The following is a 23,878-nucleotide window of genomic DNA, read 5'->3' as shown; positions in this document are numbered from 1 at the left end:
CATGCCAATTGTCTCCTTGATCCCTATCAATCTGGTTTCCGCCCCGGTCATAGTACGACTACAGCCCTTTTGAAAATTACTGATGACATACGTCGAGGAATGGATAACAAAGAGCTTACAATTTTGACACTGTTGGATTTTAGCAATGCGTTCAATACAGTTGATAATGATGTATTGTTGAGTGTACTGCTTTCCGTCAATATATCCCCTGTGGCAATGGTTTCGTTCCTACTTGCACGGCCGTCGACAACGCGTTAAGGTTGAAAATACTTTTTCTTCCTGGTGTGACGTAAGTGCTGGTGTACCACAAGGGGGCGTTCTATCACCTCTCTTATTTGCGATTTTTATAAATTGTGTTACCACAAGACTGACCTCACATTATCACCTATACGCTGATGATCTCCAAATTTATTCACAAGCCACTTTGACTGATTTACCTGAAGCTGTGAACTGTATAAATCGTAACCTCTCACACATATCTGATTGGAGTAAATCTTTTGGACTGAGTTTAAATCCTTCAAAATCTCAAACAATTATATTTGGCAGCCAAAGTCTCCTTTCTAGGATTAATTGGACGACTCTGCCACCGATTGTACTTGATGGTACTACTGTTCCTTACAGTAAATCTGTTAAAAATCTCGGTATTATACTAGACGAAACTTTGTCATGGTCTCAGCAGATTAAAAACATAAGTTCCAAAGTATTTGCTGCCGCCTCTAGTTTGCGTCGATTGCGTAATTTGCTTCCCATTCCCACCAAAATTTTGCTGGCCCAATCCTTACTTCTGCCAATCCTTGACTACGCTGACGTATGTCTTACTAATCTAACTCAAGAACAACTTAATAAACTTGAGCGGTTACAAAATTTTGCTGTGCGGTTCATTTATGGTCTGCGCAAGTATGACCATGTTTCGGAATTTCGGTCAAGACTTCAGTGGCTCCCCATCCGCCTCCGCCGGAATACACATATCCTTGCCTCTCTTTATTCCATTATCTTTAATCCCACATCACCTTCCTACTTAAAAGCTAATTTTGAATTCCTTGGCACTAGGAATACGAACTTACGATCAGCTGAAAATCTTACCCTTCATATACCTTCCCATTCTTCCAATTTTTTCCATTCTTCCTTTTCCGTTCAAGCAATCCGCTTGTGGAACTCCTTGCCAGTCACGATAAGAAAAGCACAGACCCTTCACTCCTTTAAAAGTCAATTGAAGAACTACTACCTTCGCTCGATCACTGACAAATCATTAAAATAAATCTAAATTTAAGCTTTCCTTCTGTATAATTTTAATCTTATTGTAATATTAATGTATCAACTTATGTGTCCTTCATTATGTATAATACTTGTCTATGTTTACTCTTTCTTCTTTCCTTGTCTTACTCTACTCTTTAATTCTTGCTCACTATATCTATACATACATAGAGTTGCTTGGAAGAAATCGCTCACGAGCGATAAAGCCGCTCTTTGTACATCTATATTATAAGCTATCTTATCTATGTAACAAAATTTACTACTGTGTATGTACAATAAAGAGTATTTCATTCATTCATTCATTCATTCATTTCATTCATTCATTAGAGGCTATTATCTATTTATTTAATTTCCTTTAACCACGCGGGCGAAGCCACGGGCATCCACTAGTTTATGATTATACTATTATATTTCCTACAATATTTTATTGTGTCTAGCGTGTAGTTTCTTGTGAGCTTCGTTTGTTTATTTTGATATGAGAGTGCAATCGTGTTAATAACCCCCGAGCTACAACTTGACGCATCCATAATGCGGTTTGCGAAAATGTAGGTTGGTATTAATGTAGATTACTTTAAGTCAGTCTAGCTGCTCGTCCCGGCTCCGCCCGAGATAAATCTATCTATACTACTATTATAAAGCTGAAGAGTTTGTTTGTTTGTTTGAACGCGCTAATCTCAGGAACTACTGATCCGATTTGAAAAATTCTTTCGATGTTAGATAGCCCATTTATCGAGAAAGGCTATAGGCTATATTATATCATCACGCTAAGACCAACAAGAGTGGAGCACTGCGGGTAAAACCGCAGGGCACAGCTAGTGCGTCATAAAATATAGCCTATGTTCATCAGGTATACCTAATGTAGAGTTATAACCGTAAAATTACTTCTTTATCGGTTCAATAATTTTCGGGGTCTACAATTTAAACAAACAAACAATGAAATCTTTCCTCTTTATAATATTAGTATTGATAAAAGATTTTTCAATACGAAAGTTGATAACAAGGTAGTGGACTGTGGTAAGAAAATCAGCTATAGGCATTTATGAGACCTCATAAGATGTGTCACCGAATCTAAAAAGCATCGGAGCTTATGTCGAGAGAGCTCTACTTTAAGGCATTTTCTATGAAAAGTTGACAATTGATCTGATGGGTCACCAGATGGTAAGCAGCCACCACCGCCCATTAACATTTGCAGAGGTAAATAAATAACCTACAAATTCGTTGCCAATTTGGAAACCGACATGTCGAAGAATTAAAAAGTTCGACGACATGTGTCATCCGCCAACCCGCACTTGGCCAGCGTGGTGGATTATGGCCTGTACCCTCATAGGAGGCCCGTGTCCCACCAGTATATGGGCTGATGATGATGATGATGAAATTCGTTGCCAGCTTTTTAAAATGAAATGGATACATAAAGTATTGAAGATGGAAAAAAATTAACGGACTGGGACGGTTGAAAATTATTAGGATCTACGGGTCTTCACTCTTCAGTAATTGATTTTTTTATATCAAAAATGTCTTATATAAGTATATTCGCTACTGCTTTGGACTTTGTTCCTGATTGTACAAAAATAATAAACGAGCGATAAGATGCTTTTTGAATGTGCATAATTCTGCTAATAAAATTATGATAAACAAAAAAGCTATTGTTATTTTTTTTTAATCTCTCTGAACTATGAAATTACGAATATATCTCTGAACTGGATCATGGATGGCTATAAATTTTTTAAACATCCTTATTTTATATCCCAACGATACTGTTGTTATATCCGGAAAAAAATCTATCTGCTATGTATTTATAAGTAAGTAATTAATTTTGAGTTTTATTTTAACTTTTATAAAAACCTCCATTGTATGTATATGTGTGCAAAAAGTAACAGCATATTTTGTGTTGTTTTCAATAACTAGGTACTGCTCTAATTGAAGATACTGGACATATAAAAAAGACTCTTATCAGTTTTTATAGGTAAACGATTTATTGAAAACAAATTTTGTTCAAATGATAACACAACTAATTACAATTAACGATATCATAGTTGAATAATGACGAGTCATTCATGCGAAACTATATGTAATCTAGTAACTATATGTAAACTATAAAATATATGTAATCTCGATTACATATATTTTCAAGATAAACTACTGGGAATAAGGAAGATAACTGAAGTAATATTTAACAATGTTCCACTGAACTTATTTATTGTATTTAAAAGATGGCTTACATAATTAATAGCAAATACTTTTGTTAACTTGTCTCCGTTCCGTATCGGATAATAATTGTTTTAACATTTTTATGTTAAAACAGCGATCAAAATTTTCACGCGGTTTCACCTGCAGAGAAAACCTTTCATCCCTTATAAACTTAGCTTATAAAAATAAAATCAATCCTAAAGGTACATAAGATTTCAAACAATCTTCCAAATTTCCTATATATTATATATTAGGGCGGCCGTACACGGACCGCTCGAGCAGTTAACGGCTGAGCGACGTACACGGACGGCTCGAGCGGTCGGTCGTTGACGGCTCGAGCCGTCGGTTCTTGACTGCTCGAGCCGTCGCTACCAACCGCTCGAGCCGTTGATTTTTTGACTAGTCGCGTCATTGATTTTCATGGGGAGAGGAAGCCGTCGACGGCTCTAGCGCAGTCAACGGCTCGAGCAGTCAGTGTATGCCTCACAACCGCTCGCGAGCCGTCAACGGCACGATGGAATTTCATCATGTAGTTCCGGGTATAAGGGCGGCCGTACACGGACCGCTTCAAGCAGTTGAGACCGACCGCTTGAAGCCGCGACCGCGCGGTGAACTATAGGCATTCATTCACCGCAGTACACGTGACGGCTCGAGCCGTCGCGACCGCTTCAAGCCGTCAACTGCATGACGAAATTCCACCGTGCCGTTGACGGCTCGCGAGCGGTCGTGAGGCATACACTGACTGCTCGAGCCGTTGACCGCTAGAGCCGTCGACGGCTCCCTTCCCCCCTGAAAATCAATGACTTGACTAGTCAAAAAAATCAACCGCTCGAGCGGTTGGTAGTGACAGCTCGAGCGGTCAACAACCGACGGCTCGAGCAGTTGACGCCGACCGCTCGAGCCGTCCGTGTACTTCGCTATTGCCTTGTAAAGGTGATTATTTGATAACAAATAATAACCACGGCGCACTATCTATAGTACTTACTCATTATAAAATGTTTATAATGCTCCAATAATTATTACCGTTCCTCCTGTGTTTTTTTAAAATTGCGTATTTCGCATATTATTTTGATAAAATTGTGTAAAGTCCATCTATCATCATGTATCCCAGTGGGGTAAGGGGCAGATGCATTATACATCTGTTTCACTGATCGATTTTCTTTAGGGACAAGTAGGTGATCAGCCCTTTGTGTCCTACCAGACCGAGACATTTGTTTTTCTTCGTCTCCACCGGGAATCGAATCTAGGACCCCTCGATGGGTCAACCACTGTACCTAGGAGACGAACATATGAATCATCAAACTATGAAAATTTATTAAAAAAGGAAAATGACTTTTATATTGCTTTTATATGTGATATATTTCTGAAATATTATCGCGGAACTATGAATAACTTTTCACTTTAAATAAAAGATTATTATCAAACATACGTATGAAATATAAAATGAGTAAGTGTGAAAGTATGCCAGAGTTAATAAATTTTTAGTTTTTAAACATCAACAGATACATTTTAATAGGCAGCTCTTCACAATTGGCAGCGTTGGGCCAGTAGAGGCAATCACGATAGTATAAAGGCTAGGCTTGAATTGATATTTATACTTAAATTGATATTTATGATCTGATGATCAGCTGATTTTTTTCATAGCCGCCGTGATGGCGGCAAACATCGACAATTATTTGTTGGGCCAACGCTGCCCATTGTGAAGAGGATTCACAATGGGCAGCGTTGGCCATTGGCCGTTGTACGTTGCAGCAGTTGGCCGTTGGCCATAGGAGGAGGAGGTAAAGAATAGAAAAAATAGGGATCACGGGTGGCCGAAAGAGACGTCGCCCCAAAATGTCTAAAGATGTAGGTTCAAATCCCGCCTCGTGTTCAATTTATTGTATTTTTCAAAATTTTTAATTATAAATTGACTTATAGATTTCAATGTTACAGAGTTCAAAAATAAATATATAATATTCATAAAAATAGACAAAAAAGTGGCATTAAACTTTTTGGTTTCATAATACATTACGTAACACATTAGTTAATGAATAATATTTAAAATTATACAAGGATAAATATAATAAAAAAATACTGGTTCAAAGCATTCTAGAAATATCAACACCTAAGCCTATAAATGATCTTTTTATTTTATTTTTATTAGCCCGCCGAAAAACGGGTATCTAAATTATATTTTTGTTCCTATTTTCCTTATGACTACCATGTTATGTAATATTAATGATTAGGATTGATGGAAGTATAAAATAAATCTCTTGTGCTACCGATTTTCATACAAAAGCAATATTGATAATATGTTATAGTAAAATCAGGAAACACAATCTCTTCGAGGACTGCTTTATCTTAGGTTTGACAAAAGTCATCGAGCAATCCTCGAAATACATTTGAATTTCACCCTTTGACTGAAGTCAGCAGTCTCGGGCGTAGGAGAACGCAGCATAGGCATCGCACGCGCATAAGACGCCGCAGCTAGACAACGATTGGCGAATTTTTTTTAGTAATAAATTACAATCTGGGAGTTGATAAAGTCATTATGCCAGACCTGAGGTTTGACCAGTCCAACCTACGAGTGCCCGTGCTTCGGGATTTGACTATCTATACTTAATATTATAAATCTGAATAGTTTGTTTGTTTGAACGCGTTAATCACGGGAACTACTGGTCCGATTTGAAAAATTCTTTCAGCGTTAGATAGCCCATTCATCGAGGAAGGCTATGGGCTTTATAATTATTATCACGCTAAGACCAACAGGAGCGAGCCACGCGGGTGAAACCGCCAATATTACAAAGAGGAAATCATTTAATATACCTACTTTGTAAAGGACGAGTAAGCTCAAAAACTGCTGAACCGGTTTCTAATTTTTTTTATTTACTGAGCAAAATAATATGCAAGGTACCTATTATATTTGTCCAGCTAGGACAAGCGACTACGACGACTGTTTATATAAAGAGGTCTGAATTACGAAGTGCATATAATCAGATTTTTCCGGTATGAACCAGATTTGAAATAAAGTATGGCACATATTTTAGTGGTGGCACAGTCGTGAGACCTCGGACACCGACATGTTGAAGAATCGAAAGTTCGACGACATTCAACCAACGATGATGATGATGATGATGAAGATTATAACTATTAACCACTAGCAACTAATGGATCATACATAGGTAAATAAAACGATCAATCAACAAACCGTATAAAATAAATAATAAACACTTTTTACTACAATCTTCGTTCGTATCTGTAGTGTATGTCCTTCCCTATTATCGGCTCTTAGACGCACACGTCCTCTCACTCCGACCGCCTGCAGCCAACTGCGCTGTGTGAGCGGTGTCACCGTTGCACGTGCGCAAGAGATGACATAATACTTCCCTCTCTTTCACTCACATACACTACATCCCTCCTTTATTTTAGAAATTTTTAATTTTTTCCAATTATTTTATTAAATAAAATAAAATATGCTCTATTCGGGTATGCTAGTCTATATACCTAAACACCAGTATCAGTTAGTACATACAACTCAGGGACGCGTCCGCTCCATACCAGCGATAGAGTAGAATGTGTCACCTGGCCTATAGTAATATAATTCTATCTTTATACAACATCTCTCCTTTTCTTTTTTTTTTTTTTCTTTTTTCTTTCCAATACGTAATGTGTATTCAAAATTATAATAATTTTTACAATAATGTATTCAAATCAATATTAATTAATAATTTTTTCAAACTCAAACCTTCATTCATCAACCAGACCTCGTCCAGAAACGTTTTCAAATCGTCAGTATAAGGAAAAAATATGAATTTACCACTGGTTCGGAAAGCCGTCTCGACAGAGAAGAGCCGGCAAGAATATAATATAGGCATAGTTGCTCCTTCAAAATCATAGAAATGTAACATCTTACATAGGTATTTATAATAACAATAATGGCAATTTATTTAAGTATACGACAATCTATCATGAATAAGTTGTATAATTATAAGTATTTAAGTTTATTAAGTCATTATTTATTTATTAACCAATGGAACGAAATCGTTTTCGGTAACTTAATGTATAATATGTAAGGTATAATGTTTAAACTATGTTCCTTCTGTAACTTAACTATACTTTTGACTAAATCCTGTACTGTACTTAACGTGTTTTATTTTTTCCTTACATGACTATTGCACTACCTTGTTGATGTGGAACTAACATAGGTTATCTTCTCTCTTTTTTCCTCACTATTTATCATGACCTGCACTCCAGGTCATTTAGAAGAGGTGAATGCTGCTTCTTCTGACGCATAATTTAATTCACTTTACCTGCACCGGCATCTGCACCATTTAAGTTACCACTGTTTTCCCACATATTAAAATTATTATTAAACAATAGCTGTAGACCTTATAATTGGATTAGTAACCATCTAAGTAAAACTTCGGTACAATTATTACCAAGTAAAATACCTATAGACTAGGTATATACTTAAATGCTCGGTTATTATTTAATATCTATATTCTGTATATGTACTTCGTTACTAAAACAATATATGTTCCAATTTTAATTCAATATACCTAATAAAATCGGAATGTAAATGTATAGGTATCTGTACCCTAAATAATATAATAAATATTATTCGGCAAAATTTTAACCAAACATAATATTAATTGGTTCATTATTTATCCTTATTTAAGCAACAACAAGTTATCATATGATCCTTAGGCACAGGGAAGATTTGTTTATCTATTCGTTTGTCCGTCTCTCTTTAGTATCGCAATAAAGCGATTTATGATATATTTTTGGTGATAGTTTAGAGGCTAGAAAGTGGCAGCTTTTTTTTTATAGCGCATTAAAAATATTTAATTCATACAGAGACATGCATTTATGGTTCGCATTTGAATTCCTAATTGTATAAATTCCGATAGGTCACGCAATATTAAAATGTCACATGTATTACAATGTTAAGTTCGATAATTATCAATAATTTAAATACCAACTTTTGGGTATAAATCACTCTGACAGAATTACAGGCTTTGTGGAGCTTGCTCTGCAAGTTGCAACAGTACAATAGCATACTATATTGTACCATTGACTTCTATTGAACCGCTTTTAGCTTCTCCTGTATGTTCGTATGACTGTATGCAACCGATTCCTTTCGATTCGCTAATGACCTACCCAAACCGTACAGATTTAACTTCAGTGACAATATTACAACAATTTATTGACAATACAATAATTAATATTTAGTAAAGCGTGATTATTACTTTTTTTTATACCTTCTATTTGTAACCTCAACACACACGCGGTGTTGTTCATTGTATCGTTATTACATTAATAACACATATTTAAAATTTAATTAATGTAACGAACCTAAAACGAATCACAATGTATCATTTTGTTGATGACATTTTTTATTTATTTTTTTAAATTTATTTGTTACTTATGATAACATTTGTATGTATTTGTATTACTGACAACGTAATAGCCAGTTTAAAAAAAGAGAAAAATAAGATAACTTTATGACAATAATAATGGCTAAACATTAATCACACATTAATGGTCTGAAAATGTTTTTTTTTAACTGTACAATGTTAACTGTAACAATCAATAATACAATTATTTTTTTTTACCTATATTTATATTAAGTATTTGCAATATTCAATTTTGCATTTCGAAATCAATACCACTACCACCTCAATATTGTAGAGATTAATACTTGGAATTTATATTCTGACTAAGGCACGAATGGTGAACTTTTCGCGATAATACATTTATTTATTTTTTTTTTTTGACAAGAAATCTTTAACGTATTTCTTAATTGATAATATCTTTTTATTTTCAATCTAGTACGATATTTCTCATATATAATATGAGCTCTTAAAAGATGTATTACGTAAGTACTTTATGAATATGAAATCAGACCAGTCTTACAAACCACCATTAAAACTTGGATTTTATATGAATTGCTACGTTGTAAATCTTATAAAATTCTTAATAACTTTTTAAACTTTTAGATAAGATTATTAGTGTAGGTATTGACTTTTATAATATTAAATATTTATTAATCTATTCACGTTGATGTTTCTGTTGCTGATTTTCTCATCTTTAATAAAATTGGTGTTTTAAATTATAAAAACAGTCGTTATTAATATAGTAATAACTAGATGCACTTGCATATATACCAATATTTGCGGTATGATGTGGTTATGATCCATTTTTTTATTTTACATTAAATGTTCGTCTTGAAATTGACCTTTATTATCTATCTAAATATTTAAGTGTATATTTGGCAGGTTGTTTGTCACTATACACTATCTATCAAAGTAATTATTATCTACAATTAACGATTCATATTTTATGCCAATTGTCTACTGTCCAAGTATTGTCTTTTACGGTATATTATTGTATAAATTACGTAAAAGTTGTTTTCAACGTTCCAACATGTAATAATTAACAGTGTGTTATAACCCCAAACCGGGGTGCTACATTTCCGCTGAGGGAGTAGTGTTACATTATATTACTGCTACGTTCCGTTTAGAAAGCTTCTACATACCTGCAACGTTCCCGCGCAGGGAATTGTCGCGTCCTTGCCACGTTCCGATAAGGAACCTCATACGATGCTACATACCGCTTAAGACCCATCTTCAGTAGTACTACGACATTGCTACGATTGCGCTGAAGGATTACTGCAACGTTCCCGCTGAGGAAATCCTTCTACGTCTTGCTTGCTTCGGCTCCTTAATTCCTGTTGAAGGAATTCAGCGACCACCCTAAAGACACCCTACCGCCTGGCCTTCGCAACGAGACGCGCACTCCATGTTAGGTCCACCTATATCGGTAAGAGGAAGAGCCCTACCGGAGGGTTTGGTCCTAGACACACCACGACGCTTATTGTTACTGATATTTGTATTTATTTTATTAATTAACTAAATTAATTGTCGACTGTATGGTGAGTAGTTATTATTTTTTTTTTGTTTCCACCTCAACTACAACGCCACATAGTATATACAATAAAAATGAATAGCCAAATACCTATTATGTTGCTAAGTGTAAAACTCAAACCTCGGCGCGCGGCGTATCGGCTTGACCAATTCGGATAATATTCATATTCCAATTCGTTTAACGAACCGATAAAGAAAGAGCAAAGAGCATAACAACGTCTGCCAGGTGGCTAGTTTGAAATAATAAATATTGAGACTACTCTGTATGTCTCTTTCCATTTATTTTTGTTTTCGAATGCTCATTGTTTTATTACCTTACCCTGTTTATGATTATTATACTATCACTTAACCTGACTAACTTTATAGTTGTCGGTTAAATGTGCAATACCTATCGCAGATATTTTAGGCATTGTTATCATTATGATTATTTGTTAACAAAATCTGCTATGAAATTACGAAAATATTAAGTCACTTTTAGATACGAATAATAAAAACTACTGTAAATATTTTAGCATTTACTATTTATAATCTTAAAATTGTATTATTCAATTTTTTATTTGGATAACAATACTAACCATAAGTATTTTCGAAGATACAATAAATCTTAAAAGAAACACTATGAAATGATGACTAACTATCACATCTTTTTTTTTAAATCGCGTATTTAAGGGGAAGCTCCCTAAATTTTATGTGTTTTTGCATTAATATTCCGAAACAGGCGCACGTACAATCAAAATGAAACTGTAGTATATGATATTGGGTCTTTTTCTTTCGATGTACAAGACAGTTACGTAATTGTAACATTTTCACTCGTTTCATTTATTTTTTTTTATTCAAAAATTATGCCTTTTTTAAGGATTATTATTTATTACATTTTTAAAGATTTACTTGGACTTTACGTCTAAAATAAATGTTAACAGTAAGAAAATAGAGTTTACTATCGAATCCCAAGATATTATTTCTCTAGATTAATTATTACCTTACTTAGTTATAAAAGAAATAAGAATTGAGACTTACTTTTCGAGCTCGAACGCGATCAAAGAGCGCACGCGATATTCAACTTTATTACGGCTGTATTACCATCTAGTACAGTAACCGGTCTCTCAGTGCCAGAAATGAGAAAGGGAGCCTCCTCTTAAAATTCATAATATGGGCATCACCCAAAATATAAACATTTTAAACGAGCATCACCCGTATCACATCACTACAGGTACTACTGTATTGTAATTATATTACGACTGCCAGGCATCATCTGGTATAACATTACAAAGTACACACGGGCGTCACTCTTTTTTTTTTTTTTGTACTACCAGGCATCATCTGATATAACATTACAAAATACACACGGGCGTCACCCGATTTTTCTTGACCACCAGGCATTATCTGGTAATTTACTAATTAGCCTGTCTAGGAAACTTACGTTCCTTGCGTGATAGCCATTAATTACTTCTTTTATGCAATAATGAATAATCTTAAATAATACTCGTGCAACTTCACATCGAGTAATTAAATAAGATATAAGTGGGTATTTGGTATAATTCTATTTTGTAATCAGACAAGTCTATTCTGAGCTGATCGGGAATCGAACCTTCTTAGCTCATTTAATCATGTTTAACCAATCCTCTAAGCAGGTTCTTACATATCAGTATTAATAAATTTATATGTAAACAAATGTCCCAAAATAATAATCTACAGCATCGACTAAACAAAATATCACATTTAGTCTCGCATAACGCAGTTACAGTCCTATGCATGACTACGTGAGTAGTACATACTGGACGACGCTAGCTGTATACCCGTACACTGTACAGTGTATTTATCATACAGGCACCATACGCTCGAGAAATAAAGCCAGCCCGCGTATGCATTGGTATCAGTGTAGTTATGTTTACTAAAACAATTTACAACACCTACTTTATCCTTCTGGCTACAATTGTTTAAGAGGTTTTGCTAAATCTTTATGTAAACGAAACCTTCGTTTTCTACGGCGCGGAGGCCTCTCGAAAGGCACGCACATGTTATTTTGTACTTTGTGCGGGTAATTTTTTTTTTATGTAAGCGGCACAAAATATCATAATGAAAATAAGTATGTGTGTATATTATTATTAACTTTAATATTCGCTTCGATGTAACTCGACTGTGGATATAATTAGTTCAATAGTTATCACAGCACACCTATTTCCTCCTTTTTTTTTTTTGTTTTGTAATTTTTAGTATCAAAGAAAATTACTTACAATTATTCCCGATTTACCTCGTCGCCAAAAATGTAGTGTATGTCCTTCCCTATTATCGGCTCTTAGACGCACACGTCCTCTCACTCCGACCGCCTGCAGCCAACTGCGCTGTGTGAGCGGTGTCACCGTTGCACGTGCGCAAGAGATGACATAATACTTCCCTCTCTTTCACTCACATACACTACAGTATCAAATAAGATCACTCTGCCATTAAAGATTAATGAACTTATCCTTTTTGAATTGCTGAGCCGACCGGTTCTGAAAATATGCACGCACAAAACGTGGTCAGGGTGCGATCACACTGGTAAATATAATATTAATAAGTTAATAGGTGGCTCCACACAGAGCGAGCAGCCTCGCGAGGCAATTGCTTCGCGACGTTGCGGTATAATAAGACGTGCCACGACCGAGGATGTGGACGTGTTTAATACTAACACTAGAATAAGATTTTACTAATGCTATATGGGCTATGAGGCCTGAAATAAAATTAATTTCATTATTATTTATTATTTATTGAACGAGCAAAGTGCGTGTGCGGCAGAAAATGCTTCGCTCACTTAACACGATACTCGGGGTATAATATGGAAAATGCATGTTGATTATATACATACATACTGTTTAGTTAGGGTATACAATGTTTTATGGTGAAGAACAAGATCTATACATATAATAAATCTGTAGAAGAGTTAATTCTGTACATTTTGTCTGTCTGTCTGTCTGTCTGTCTGTATGTGAAGGCATCACGTGAAAACTACCGGTTCGATTTCGATGAAACTGGGTATAATTATACCTTATTATCCTGGGCGTAAAATAGGATACTTTTTATCCTGGAAAAATACGTAGAAAAAAATTAATCTTAATTTTTCAGTTTTATCCATAGACGTTGTTCTGTAGAACCGCGAACACACGTTGCGTATTATCATAGGCCTAGCCGTATTTGGGTATAATAGATATTTATAAGATGTCATTGTCAGAGTTACTCAAAATGGATAAACCATCCACGCGAAGACCGACATCCGCGCGGACGGAGTCGCGGGCGGAGGCTAGTAATATAATATAATGTATATATATTTATTGCCATACCCCGCATTATTGCACTTTCTATTGCACAATGGATGTAGTTTTTAAAAATATGACTTTATCTTGTCTGCATAAAATATATTCAGATATCATTTGCTTTCTTCAACTTTGCTAAATATTTATTAATTTTTACCGCAATAAGAAGTATGAATGTGCCTTTACTTAGCGGTGAATAACAAGTCACACGCTCCTATCTGCTGAAACTTGTTGTAGAGTAGGAGAAACAGTTGGTTTTTCAGTATTGTTGATAATAAGATTTAATACTCACTAATATTATAAACACAGATTATAAATATGAAAGCGTGTTTGTTTGTCATTCTCTCACGTCACAACTGAGCGATTTGATTGATGATTTTTGTGTCTGGATATGGAGAGTCATATAGAGTTTTTTTTATCAGGTGTAAAACGTATGAGAATTTTCGTTGACAATTAAGGCTTTAGAAATTAAATACTTTAACGGATTTTAAACGCGATTTATTCATTATTTACGGGAGACTCCCCGTGACCACGCTCGCTGTAAAGTGTTCGAAACGTCGGGAAAATAAATAATGAATAAATCGCGTTTAAAATCCGTTAAAAAGTCATTAATTTCTAAATGTATAATACTTGCGTAAAATCAAACACTAGAAACTAGAAAATACTAATTAAGGCTTTATTTTATGTTGATAAAATAGCTGAAATAAACAAACACGCGCGCTCATAAGTAGGTACAATAGTTTCAGTTTTATACCGTATCTATATTATCATTGTTTAATATTTTAATCTTTATTTAATTAATATTATTTGTATTATGATGTCTCTTAACTACTGTTTTTTAAAATGCAACTTACGAATTACTTTTTATTCTTGTATGATTCCCATATAGGAACTGTTTATTTTCTGAATAACCTCATTCGTCCTACTAATATTATAAATGCGAAAGTTTGTATGGATGTATGGATGTTTGTTACTCTTTCACGTAAAAACTACTGATCCGATTACAATGAAATTTAGCACACATATAGAGGGTAACTTGGATTAACACATAGGATAGTTTTTATCCCGGAAATCCCACGGGAACGGGAACTATGCGGGTTTTCCTTTGCAAACGCGGGCGAAGCCGCGGGCGGAAATAGTAATTCATAAAGAAAAGGTATTAATATATTATATATTATGGAATTTCTATAATATTCGAAAGAAACACATACATAGATGATAAGAAAAACGTTGGAACTACATATATTGAATTTTCTGTTTGATTAAGACTTGTTATTTAATAAGATACTAAAGGTCAATGAATCCTATATCGATTATAATAATATATTGTAATAATTATTCAGTATATATTTCTTAGCAGTGTATGTCTAATCTGACCATATTATTATAATTCGTTATCATTAAAAACTGTATATAATACTAAAACGACTATCCTCCTAAACTAATTCAGTCCACAAGTTTTTATATGAGGAAAGAACGAAGAAGAACCCACGGCTTCGCCCGCGTTTTGTAAGAAAAACCCGCATAGTTCCCGTTCCCGTGGGATTTCCGGGATGAAACCTATCCTATGTGTTAATCCAAGTTACCCTCTATATTATGTGTGCTAAGTTTCATTGTAATCGGTTCAGTAGTATTTGCGTGAAAGAGAAACAAAAAAACACACACACACACACACACATCCTCACAAACTTTGCATTTATAATATTAGTAGGATTATAATTATTTAAATACGTAGTAATAATATTTAGTCTGTAAGTGTTTTTCTATACATATAATAAATCTGTAGAAGGGTCAATTCTGTACATTGAAAATATTGAAAAAATAAATAGCAGGGGGTGTTACTGGATCGATACCAAGCCCAAATATATGATTAAAAAAATTTTTGTCTGTCTGTCTGTATGTTCAGGTATCACGTGAAAACTAACGGTTCGATTTCGATGAAACTTGGTATATAAAATAGGATACTTTTTATCCCGGAAAAATACGTAGAAAAAAAAACGTAATTTTTCTTAATATTTCCGCGCGGACGGAGTCGCGGGCGGAAGCTAGTTATTTAATAAATTTAAATGAACGAAATCCATTCAAAGAGTATTTTTTATTGATTTTTATTGATATTGCACAATGAATTGAAAGAAAATGGAAGACATAATGAACTAGATTGAACTCGAAATAAAAAGGTACTAGAGTAAAGACTAAAACAGGCATATCTGGTATATTCTATATTTATAATAGCACTAACCAACCAAGCCAGAGTCTGAAAGCTAAGCGTTGGGACAATATGAATAAAAGCTCGTATAATAATTTATATGGATGCTTGAGAGGTTAAAAGCTGAAGGGATTCCTTGGAATAGTCTCAGGAGCAGCTGGGCTGATTTAATAAATTCTTGCTATCACACCACATTTTGTACCACATGTTGTACCACGAACGAAGAAATGGCGAACTGCTAATTACCTACTTATAAATGGGTAACAGGATATTTTGTGTGTAAGTAACAACCCTATCTATACTTATAATACATATTATAATAGCTGAAGAGTTTGTTTGTTAGAACGCGCTAATCTCGGGAACTACTGGTCCGAATTGAAAAATTCTTATAGTATTTTATTGTTATTTAGTATTGGAAATTAATTGAGGATTTGATTTTCTAATCTCTAATAGATATTAGATTTATAGTAAAAAAACACATACTTACATAAAAAATATTTCTGAACAACAGGTCTGGATACATCAACTTTCTTTTGGCATAAAAACATATTTGCATAAAATATTGTTTGAAAAAATGTCTTCGTATTATCTAAGAGGTTTATACTCATATTCAGGTTTCATACAGGAAAAATAAATTCGAAATAGCGGTACAATTTACATTAATATTATTATCGTTACGAAATGTGTCTGTGTGTCGCTTTCATGGCTAAATCACTGATTTAGAAGAGATTATATAAAAATAGGTGAGAAGTGAGAACTCAGGATAAAGGGGAAGCTAGAGGTCCGTATCCTTGTATTTTCCAGTGCTTTTCTGTATTCCTCATAAATCCTTTATCACATTTCTAAGTTGGGAATCCATCTGCAGAGGCATAAGACTTTATTTATTTATAATGCAACTAAACAGACTTACATACTAAAACATACTAAAATAAAAGCAAGGAGCAGTTTAGTGTATTTGGCGGCCTTATCACTTAGTAGTGATCTCTTCCAGGCAACCAGGGCAGATTAAGGTAATCAGCTCTATTAAGTTATAAAGGTAGGTCGAGAGAAAAAAGAAAGAATAAAATAATAATAATAATATACTTATTAACAAAAGAAAAATTTATGAAAATTAAAACACATGACTTTGTAAGGCTTTCAAGCCTTACGCCTCTACAATACTTGTGCATAGACTGTGGTAGCGAGTAGTCGAGTGCCGATTATTACGTCATAAACAATTTTTAATTAGGTTAATTTATTAATCAACGTCTAAAGTTTTCACACACCTAGCGATTTATATTAACCACGATTAATGAAGAATGAAGGTGGCTCCACGAGGCAAAGCTAGTGCCTATTATATTTCTCACAACCATTATTCAGAAACTCGTTCATAATGACGAAGCCTATTCATTAGTGATTTTAATATCTAGTGATACCACTTAGCATTTGTTAAAAAAATATTTAGTAGGTATTTATATGATTTTTGACTCCCATTGAATAAGGAAGAAAATAATGTTTTTAAGCTATTGCATAGCTTCTATCGCGGGCCTTGAGCGCGGGGACCGAATCGAGAAATTCCGTAACGAAAAAACCTCACGCTCCCCACTCCGACGGGCGGAGGTGTGGCTTGAAGGCATAGCATGCAATAGCTTTACCACGGCAGTCCCCGAGTGCTACAAGTCTTTTTTTTTGTATTTTTAATTCAACTACAAAAAAACGAGCGGGTGCACTTGATGTAAGGTGATCACCGCCGCCCGTAGGCCGTAAGAAAGCCCTGCACTTGCCCCTGCTGCAGTAAAGTGAGTAGCCCTCTTTAGGAAACATCCCGCTTGTGTTGTCGGCCTTTGAGGAAAGTGTAGACTCTCAGGCATTCATGTTATACAAAGAAGGAACACCAAAGCTGGCAAGCTGTTCTACAATTTGGTTGTCCTGGGCAGAAATGCTGCGAAACGCACAGTTATTCGGAGTTTCTCAGTTTACCCACAAAAATAGAGCCATACATACCTTTCCTTTGTGTTTAGGTGTAATAGGTAAATTATTTAATAATCGACGTCTTAAAATATAAAATTATTTTAAGTATCTCATTTTTTAGGCGTAATCGGTTTATAAGTATTCAAAAATATCAATTACATTTTGCTTCCAGCGAACACCAACCTTGATTCCATCGCTAATAGTAATCAAAAATGCTAACTATTAGACTAACGAGGTAGTAAAAATTATCTTAATAATTTAAACAAAAAATAGTATCATTCAAATGATTAGCATACATTTTATAATGTTGTCTTACAACGAATTTTTTTATACTTAACAACATTCCCAAACTAGCTCTTAAACATTTTTTTTTAATTTTTTTTTGACAAAATACATAAAACGAAAATAGATAAAAAAAATATGCAAACGAAGTGCCCCTTAACAAATTATGCTTATTTAAACTCTTAAGTATTTAAATTATTTTTTTGAAGGACCTTGGAATCGTTAATTAATTATTTTTACTCGAGGTAAACACATCAAGCAAAGCAGATTAGTATAGAAAAAGAAAGGTAGGCTTTCTTTTTCATAGCTATAAAAATTCAGCTATTATGCATTAGGTACATTCTATTAAGATATACTAAGTAGGTAAATACTTAAGAGATATCTATGGTTGACTAATAATAAGTAGGTAATTGAGAGCATTAATTTGGAAAAATGTATACTAGAACTAATTAATTCAGTAAAGAATTTGTTCGATTAGAATAATTTTTCCTTCTTGTCGTTTATAAAATACAAAATTTTCACCAACATATTTATATAACTATCTCGATATAACAATCACTCTAGGTATCTATTAAAAAAAACACATTAAAATCTATTGCGTTGTTTTATAGTCAGTCAAACCCAAGTATACCAAAAATGAGAAATCCTTTCTAATACGGGCGAAAATGCGGGATATGATCCTACATCTATACTTATATTATAAAGAGGAAAGGTTTGTAATTATGTATGTAGGTATGTAATATGTATGTATGGTTTTCACGCATAAACCTCTAAACCGATTTTGATGAAATTTGGCACAGACAATCTTTAGATCCTCTGCTCAGAAAGAAAATATTAGGTATGCTACCTTTTATTGTGAAATATGTGCCACGGGCGAAGCTGAGGTGGACCGCTTGTATTATATTATATGTTTACCTTATATTTACATAAATACAACAATATCAGTGACAATAATTACAGGTATTACACAATATTTTTACCGTGTGGAAGGAAGTTATGATAATAAGAACAATTAATTAGTATTTGTATATTTTTATAGCATTTTTATGCAATTCATAACATACTATAAAAGCTCATTAAATTATCGTACAACAAAGAATAAACTGAAAGAGCAAAAAATTGATCAAGCTGTGTCCGATAAACATGGAATACATATTATTATTATCTACTAGCGGTCCGCCCCGACTTCGCCTGTGGTCCCTACATGTTTACATTTTTTTTTCAATTTTTATTAAGGAAGTTTTTACACCTTGAGTTATATTATTGCATTTTTGGTAAGGATCTCTAATTTTTTTGAAAATGCAATGTAGCCTATGTTACTCAGTGTAGATGCAGCTTTCTAATGGTGAAAGAATTTTTGAAGTCGATCCAGTAGTTTATGCGTGAAAACCATACATATAAACCTTTCCTATTTAAAATATTAATAAAAATAATATAGACTAGCTAATAATGTGGATCGAGATTTTTTTATATATTTTGTATGAAAAGTATTTTTTAAATGAGTTACTCAAAGCAAAAGACGTTAAATTTAAATAATACACTAAAACAACATCTGCCTGTCATATAAAATGTATTTACATATTTATTGACCTATTATTTTAATATTCAGACTCCAATAATTCGCAAAAAAAGACCACATTAATAATCATTAATTAACGTTTATCTGATTTACCTATAAAAAAAAATCCAATCTGATTGGAAAGACTTGCGCACGCGCTGGTTTTTCAAGAATGAAATATGCTTACTAAGAAATTTTTATGTTTATATTTATTTACTGGCTGCGCTTCGCGGTTTCACCCGCGTGGCTCCACTCGAGCTCCTGTTAGTCTTAGCGTGGTGATATAGAGTTAAAATAGGTCCTCTATAAATGGGCTATCTAACACTGAAAGAATTTATCAAATCGGACCAGTAGTTTTTGAGATAAGCGCGTTCAAAAAAACAAACTCTTCAGCTTTATAATATTAAGTATAGATTATTTTAGTCTGGGTATAAACTATAAAGAATAACATACATATAAAGTGCCTTCAAATAGTAGTGTAATAAAATAAATAATTCATATACATTTCAATTAATGTTACAAGTATGTGTGGATAAAATTTCAGACATAGTTTCCTCATAGCTGATCAGCTGATTAACTTATCTCAGGTGACATACTTAATTGATAAATTATCTATTGTTGGCTTATCTGAATAAAATAAAAATATATTTTTAATCACATTTATTCTTATTAATAATTGGTTTGTCTTATTTTGAACACTGAAACATTTTCAAAAAAACAATACGCTTATCTTTAATATCCATACTAATATTATAAATGCGAAAGTAACTGTCTGTCTGTCTGATACTCAATCACGCCTAAACTACAGAACCAATTTGCATGAAAATTGGTATTGAGATATTTTGATACCCGAGAAAGGACATAGGCTACCTTTTATTGCGAAATATGTACCACGGGCGAAGCCGGGGCGGACCACTAGTATAAAATAAGAACAGAATTTAATATATACTGTTTGAATTATAAATTAATTTATAAATTGTAATATGTTATCTTATTTGTGCACAATGTGTACAATATGTACTTTCCTTACCTTTTAAAGTCGTAGAACTTTTATATCTTTTTCGATAAATCAGATTTCTTAAAAAGTTGCACGTAAATTTGTGCAATGTCTACAGGTTTACTTCTGTTTACAAACAAAAATGAACATTGATTTATTTTTTTTGCTTTTTTAACAGGTTTCCTTTTACATTGAGCTTAATGTAAGAAAAATATTACGAAGGTGATAATATTATGAATGTTTTAATTGAATAAATTATTAAATAATATATATTAATGTTATGAAATAAGTGTTTATGAATTAAAGTATTAATTTATGGGTGACTTTGGTGACTAGATTAATGAAATTCATGCAAATAAAAATAACAAAGTACTGTTCTCGTTACATACTATGAAAGTACGTTATTTTTTAGAAACTATACATGTACATCACAGGTAGCATCAAATGAGACATTTTTTTTTTTGTATAACAAGCATCATAAAAATTGGTCCGTTTTTTGGGGTGTCCGGCATAGTTCACATATGAAAAAATATGTAAAATAAGTGTAGACAGGAGGCGTAACCAATTATATAAAAATACAGTAGATAAAGATAACCTTTTTTTAATCCTATCTCTCATGTGAATAATGTTATTTATTGCGATATCTTATCCTAATGTATCGCTATTTTTAGCATGTAATTATCTGTACTGATATTACAATAATTTGCTTGAAAATATATCTAAACGAATCTCAGGAAAAAAATGTGTGCGTGTACTAGTGTACACACGTAGGAAGTGTGTTCTTTATGACCTCATTTTTCAAAAAATAATTTACCATATGCAACTAGAAATACGTTGAATCACGCGTGGCAGGGATAAGAAAAGGATGGCGCGTAACGGAAAAATGTCACGCGTAACGAAAAAATGTTACACTAAATTTTTTTCCAACCCCGATAAAGAAGTTTCACTACAAAATGGTTTATTATTTTGTTTTGTGCTTTGTAGCTATCTACCCCGGCTTTGCCTGTAGTACATAAGACATAGTCGTAGTAGGGAATACGCACAATGTCGCGGAAGAATTCTAACAAATACCCGCGGCCCCCTCATTAAAGCGGCTCGACGGAACACAGTGGGGTTTTAGTCGGTAAGAATCCGACATAACCCACGGCTCCTTCCCCGGGGGCCGTGGGTATCTTTGGAAGATTTCCCCACTATAAAAAAAAGGGAATACGCACAATGCACGTATCCAACCGTGAAAGAATGTTTGAAATCAATACAGTAGTTCCTGAGATAAACGCGTTTTAATAAACAAACTCTTCAAGCTTATTATTATTAGTATACCTAAATTTATCGAGGAAGTCATAAGATGATCTAAAGACTGTAAAATATCATGCTACGACTAATAGAAGTTGAGCAAAAAATAGACGGTCACGACGAAGATTGTATTCACGGCATATACGGCAATACTGTGCGGCAGTACTCATACATTATTTGTTTACAGCATCAAAAATATTATTTGTAAGCTTTTATTGTTTTGTATAGACGATTTTCAATGTAATAGTTTATTTTTTCAACGTACCTATCGAAAATATTAATAAAATTCGGTCAAGATTTCGGATAAGCGACACAAATAGATATAAAAAAATTCTAGAACATAACAAAATTATCTGGACCCGAACAAAGCAAAAAATTACTGATAAAAGTTTGAACATTAGAACCTAAACATACGATAAAATTATTTTTCAAACACATCCATGTAATAGTGGCGTGATTCCTCTCACTGCGGTCGAAATATGATGTTCTTTTTAGGGTTCCGTACCGAAGGGTAAAACGGGAGCCAATTACTGAGACTTCGCTGTCTATGTGTCTGTTGTGAAAGTAAGAATAAAGGTCTGAGAAGGCAACAAACAAGTAGTCTTAATTTGTCCTAACCTCAATATATTTTAAAAAAAATTTTAACCTATTGCATAGCTTCTATCGCGGGCCTTGAGCGCGGGGACGACGGGACGACGACGGGAAACGAGAAATTCCGTAACGAAAAAACCTCACGCTACCCACTCCGACGGGCGGAGGTGTGGCTTAAAGGCATAGCATGCAATAGCTTTACCGCGGCAGTCCCCGAGTGCCACACGTCGTTTTTTTTTTTCATATAAAAAATAAAAATACATGATATATCCGGTCTTTTACTCTATATTATATATAATATGCTTATGTTACATAGGCTTTAACATTAGCTTTAAAACCTGAGGCAATTATTTGTCATTGAAGTGAAACTTTATCGGGGTTGGAAAAAAATTCAGTGAAAAAAATTTCATTCAGGAAAAAAATTCAGTTCAATTTTTCGTTACGCGTGACATTTTTTCGTTACGCGCCATCTTTTTCTTATCCCTACCACGCGTGATTCGACGTATTTCTGTAAAGTTGCATATACTCGGTAAATTATTTTTTGAAAAATAAGGTCAAAAAGAAGTTTCACTTCTTACGTGTGTACACACTAGTGTGCGTGTACTAACACGCACACATTTTTTGTAAAAATTTTGTTTTAAAATAAATAGCAGGGGGTGTTACTGGATCGATACCAAACCCAAATATGCTTACAAATATGTGATTAAAAAAAATTTTGTCTGTCTGTCTGTATGTGAAGACATCACGTGAAAACTAACGATTCGATTTCGATGAAACTTGGTATAATTATACCTTATTATCCTGGGCGTAAAATAGGTTACTTCTTATCCTGGAAAAATACGTAGAAAAAAAATTAATCTTAATTTTTCAGTTTTATCCATAGACGTTGTTCTGTAGAACCACGAACACACGTTGCGTATTATTATAGGCCTAGCCGTATTTGGGTCCAATAGATTATAGATATTTATAAGATGACATTGTCAGAGTTACTCAAAATGGAGAAATAAACCATCCACGCGAAGACCGACATCCACGCGGACGGAGTCGCTGGAAGCTGGCAATAAACGTACCAAGTCAAAAAGTTAATTTCAAAAAGTAAAATTCGCAAACGATACCACAGGAAGAGATAGTCTTCGCTTTATATGTTATGATAACCGGTCATCATACTATATATTTTTAAGTTTTGATTTATACTAGAATATTAATTAATGTAAATACTAAATAATATGATACTAGGACAATCACATGACTGATAATGGTATACAATTGTGTAGTGTATGTTTGTTTGTGTGAATACAAAACGATGTCTACACATTCATCTAGATACTCAACAACTAGGTACTGAATTAATTTTGAAGAAAT

Source organism: Colias croceus, chromosome 18, assembly GCF_905220415.1.
Source record: "Colias croceus chromosome 18, ilColCroc2.1".
Taxonomy (NCBI): domain Eukaryota; kingdom Metazoa; phylum Arthropoda; class Insecta; order Lepidoptera; family Pieridae; genus Colias; species Colias croceus.
This window is presented reverse-complemented; position numbering follows the sequence as displayed.